This window comes from Saccostrea cucullata, unplaced genomic scaffold, assembly GCF_032062105.1.
Source record: "Saccostrea cucullata isolate Sc308-1 unplaced genomic scaffold, CSIRO_AGI_Scuc_v1 ctg7898, whole genome shotgun sequence".
Lineage (NCBI taxonomy): Eukaryota > Metazoa > Mollusca > Bivalvia > Ostreida > Ostreidae > Saccostrea > Saccostrea cuccullata.
The window spans coordinates 23,356-27,764 of NW_026926605.1; positions in this window are offsets into that span (position 1 = coordinate 23,356).

Here is a 4,409-nt window from a genome sequence, read left to right on the forward strand (position 1 = left end):
AAACATTAATTATTCTTGATGATGGTTGAAGAGTATTGATAAATATTATATTTTGCATTATAGAGATGACATACGTGTACATGTATAGCACAAGAAACACGACTTATTCTTAGAAATTCTCAAATCTAATTTCAAAGTAGATAAAAAGTTATATCTCTTTATAAACAGTGTTCAATTAAAGCTATATAGGGCGTATCTGAGCCGAAAAAGTGAAAATACAAGTTAGATTAAGTGTAGTTTTACATGATATTTGCTATTTACGTTCAAATCAAATTTGAACCTAAATACCCCCACGTGTCTTTAGTTAAATTGACTTTAAACTGTGTTTGAGATAAATCGATTATTGTTTTTAAATCTCGAAAAATCTATGAAAGGCGATTGATTTAAACTGTGATTTAAATTGTGTAATTTGCAGGAATGTCCTATCTTTATATAAAGTAACAAAACAAAGAGAAAGATATTTTTAATGCTAGTTAGTCTTAATTTATCAAAAATGACTTTGACATAATTGTATATTGAATATGTAAATGTCCTTTAAGGAATTTGCGATTGTAATAATAGTAGAAAAATTCAAAAGTTACTAGTATAATAGATTAATGAATGATTTGTATTTCAAAGACAGAACGTGCTGTAAAACTAATTGTAGTAAGGACTCACTCAGAGTCTATGCAATGTTAAACTAATTGCTTTTAAAAGTGATGAAAAAGAAAGTTCGTTTTTGTATCGAAGTGCTTCTTCATAGAAAAAAACCCTCAATAATAAAAATTTTCAATCATAGTTTAGCACTTAAAAGGAAAACTGATATGCTTCAAAATGAAATGAGGTATTAATATATCTGGTTTCACTTTCTCTCAGAGTAATAACAAAAAGCGGCTGTATTGATATTATTAAGCTGAATTCTTTAAAATGCCCATCAATTGACATTTAAAGGCAGAAAGACGTGAAAACGTTCCTACATCAAAGATTATGTAATGCTTTGATTTTAGGGTTGTTATAAAGTTGATTATATTGAATGTATCGTCTATAAATTTACTCAACTTCCTTATTTGCTAAAAGTAAAGTTTAAACAACCCAATTCCGCCATGTTAGACGAGCTCTTTTGTACTGCTCATGACCCGACATCACGTTTTTTTTTATTCAAGAACTTTAAAAATAGAATTTGGGGCCTAGTCTAATATTAACAAAGGTATAGGATTTCTTTTGAATATGTTTTGAATCTACGGAAATTGTAAAAAACAAACCTGCACTAACATAAAAAGATGCTTTTAGCATATGGAAATGATAGAAGTATGAAATATTATGTCATGTATATGACATAGCCTAAGAATCTTTTTTTTTTTTTAATACAACAGACTTTTTTCGACATTTCATACAAGAAAACATTTTAAATCTTCTGAAAGAGAAACAATATGTTTCCTGTATAAAATTTGCTATGAAGACATAGGAGGGGGGGGGGGTCGTTTACATTAGTAAAATCTTACTGTACTAATCTTAGTGGGTATGATGATTTTATGTATTTGGCTAGTGGGTACACTACACTTGTATTTATTTCAGATATAATATTTATCTAAAATTACGAATAATCTTTAAGATTTGTTCTTAAGAAGCTTACATGTTTACAAAAATATCTTCGACCTGACAATATAAATACCTTTTTAATCGTTAATAGTCATATAAACAACATGATTCGGAGAATTGTAATTTACCATGGCACTTTTTATTTGTGCTGAAAACTTTTTTTCTTCAATGAACTCTGAAGAAAAATTGCTCCTTCATTCCATCAATTGTTTTTTCTTAATTAAAATTACGTTGAAAAGTGGCATGGCGGTAAATCTCTATATCTTTATTTTTAGACTTGTAATGCTGTTCATAATTCTTATAGACGAAACAATCGAATAGATATATAAATTAAACTTGCCTCCTTTTGAGACAAACCAATTCACTTATTAAACTAATTTTGTAATTTAGCCATATTGAATATTTCTCTTTCAAGTTGTTACGTCTTTATTGTTTTGAAAACTTGAAATACACATTTAATGATATGAAAATAACAGTTCTAACCCTTTTCATAATTAGATTCCTTTATTATCCTTTTTTAAAATACACGGTTTAATTATATCTTGAAGTATGAATAATGTTTAATTTTCAGCAAGTTTCGCCCTTAAAAATTTCACATTTTGTAAAATATAAAGAAACAATGGATGTGAAATGTAAAAAATAAATGAAATAATTTTCTGCATAAGTTGACATACCTTTAAGAATCGAGTAGATATGTACGAACGAAATCAGTCCAAGGAACACAAACAAATACCAAACTTTCGAGAAAAAACTTCTTGTTGGCCACATGTCCACCACTGCCTCCACTTACTTGTACTCAAAAAAGTTTATTTCACCTCTTCGTACATTGGCTTCTGAAATGTTTATAGGAAGTATCTGTTGAATAAAAGGTAAAAAAAAAAACGACTGAAACACTCTTATTTTATTTCTTAAGAAAGATGGGGAGGCAAAACTGATAATCAATAAAACAGCTATAAGATGTGTTTTATTGTTGTGAGGTAACGACAGTCTGTTCAACATAAAGGGACCCTATTTGTTCTGTACGTTGATTCAGTCACCGTCACGTTTTAAGGCCTACAAATTTGAATTTCTATCCATTACATCGATAGTTCTGTTGATTAAAGAACTTGAATCAATATTCAATGTCATAAGAACGCTTCTTTTGGTTTGCTGCAGTTTTTCAATTTTTTTTTAATTTCTAAATGCGCCAATATGGCTGCCCTTGAAACGTGAGCAAATGGATCATAGTCCTTAAAATTCAAATCAATATCTTTTGAAAAAAACTTTAAAAGTTATTTAAAAAATGATTCAATACTGTGAAATTTCGTGTAAAAATTGTGTAGGTTTTTTTTAAAAATAATATTTGACTGTCTTGTATGCTTAACGAAAAAATTCTGTTCATTATAAGCAGATTTTTCTCAATTGATTCCTTCAAAGGCAAAAATCTTAGATAGTATTGTATTGACAAAAATGATAATTATAATTTTAAAATTATTACTTTTTATCCAGTTATTATCTATTTATATAATTATAATGTACCATGAAAGACAATATTTATATCAAGTGTATGACATTGCTTTCAATAACTTGCATAAATTTTTATCAAATTGGATGTTTTTGTTAATAATAGTGAAATGTTTTTGTTTTATTTTAAGGGACATTTGCATAATGAATCGGAGCAAATTTTTGAAGAATGTAAATTAGTCATTGTATATTACCACAAGAACGAAGCATCTGTTATGACAACATTTATAAGACTGGGGGTATATTTTTTCATGCTTGTCTCCTGTCGGTTGCTATACTGTCATGCAATAATTCAACAGTGTTGGTTGTAATGAAATTTTTTAAGGAAAACGAACAGTACTCAAATTCAGAAGTCTCTTAAATACAAAATTGGATCAGAACAAACATGGACCTCAAAAGCAGGTGGGCTCAGGTGTCTGAGGGAAGTGAGCATCCCCTGCCGACCGGTCACACCCGTCATGATTGTGAAATAACGGAAAATCCGTCGACAATTCGGTGTTTATATAATGGCCTGGTAATTAGTATGTAAAACTTCAGTCAGTATTGACTCAATGATAAATTGTATTTGCTGACAAAGTCATTGTATCGACAATAGAACGTACGAAATGATGACTTTAAACGAGACATTTGAAATTCTTGTTTCATCAACTTGTTTGTCAATAATTTACCTCGTTTTTGAAATTGTTCAAAGGTAGAACATACTCTTGAATATCGAATGGACTGAGAGATATAAACTCTGTTTTCAGGTGATGAAGATCTATTACTGCATAAGCAAAGGAAATTTACAATTGAAAAGTAGTCATTACGTTTACTATAAAGATTACCATTAAATTCTTTGGTATCTTTTATTTCAAGCTCACTAGGATATATCGTATCGACATAAGAATGGAAATAACCATTGTATATTAACAATACGTCGTCATTATATCTAAATGTCGAGTTGAAGGGCACAGCAAGTGTTTTTCTTCTTTTCACGTATATGATTTTGAACAAACTTGTTAAATGAATACAGAAATAGGTTTGTTAATTAAGGAATGCAATTGGTACCCATGCAAGGATCTCGTAAGGATTTTGTTAAATATATGATCCGTGATCACTTGACAAGTCATTCTTTGATTTATACTAGTTACTTTATTATGACCAAAGGTCCATTACACAGTACAAATTAGCTGAGCAAACGTGGGCCTCTAAATCTTCAGAGATAGGATCAGGATTGAGGATACCAAAACGTTTATATAATCCTTACTGAAATAACCCACTGATATCTAACAGAACACTCCTCTTATACTTCTTAATCATACACTTCAATACCCACTATCATACTACTC